A 731-nucleotide genomic window follows, 5' to 3' on the forward strand; every position below is an offset into this window, starting at 1 on the left:
GGACTCTGCAGCGTGAGGCCAGTGTCTGAGAGCAGATTGAGTGGGCCTGACACCTGCCCCGTGTGGTGCGTGCAGTGGGATTTAACCCTCTCTGCCAAAGAGGCACAAAGTTGGATGGGGTGGGGGTGCAGAATGGAAGCTGGGCTGGAATGGAGGGTGGTACAGGCCCTCGCTGTGGGGGCAGGATGCTGCCAGCTGTAGGCCCCTTGGTGGGCATCGCCTGTACCAGAAACGACCTACAGATGTGTCCATGCAAGATGACGACCGGTCATTACACTGAGCCCCTGACAGCAAGGCCCAGGCTAGGGCTGCAAACTAGCTCCAAGCCCTCAGCATGCAGTCCTGCTGTCCCCAGGGACGCGCACACCTCCATGTCTCCTACGAGCCTTGTGGTGCTGGCAGCCTCGACGCCTGGATCACTTGGGTGAGGCTGGAGCTGGAGAGGGGAGACAACAGCCTCTGGGGCACTGCTAGCTTCGTTCTTGTACAGCGCTGGCCTGAGAGTAATCCCCAGCCCCGCACCCCAGTGCTAGCAGGGCGGGGATGGGCTATGAGCCACTGTCATTTGGGTTGCTCCGAGCAGGAGAGCTGCCCAGAGGATGCAGCACTAGGGGTGATCTGACCCATGCTCTCTGCGGTCAAGGGGCCACAAGCACTTTACCAAAGTGGATATCGTTATCCCATCTAACAGGTGGGGAAACTGAGGCCCAGAGAAGCAGTCACTGGGCCCG

The sequence above is a fragment of the Dermochelys coriacea genome, chromosome 22 (genome assembly GCF_009764565.3).
Source record: "Dermochelys coriacea isolate rDerCor1 chromosome 22, rDerCor1.pri.v4, whole genome shotgun sequence".
NCBI lineage: Eukaryota > Metazoa > Chordata > Testudines > Dermochelyidae > Dermochelys > Dermochelys coriacea.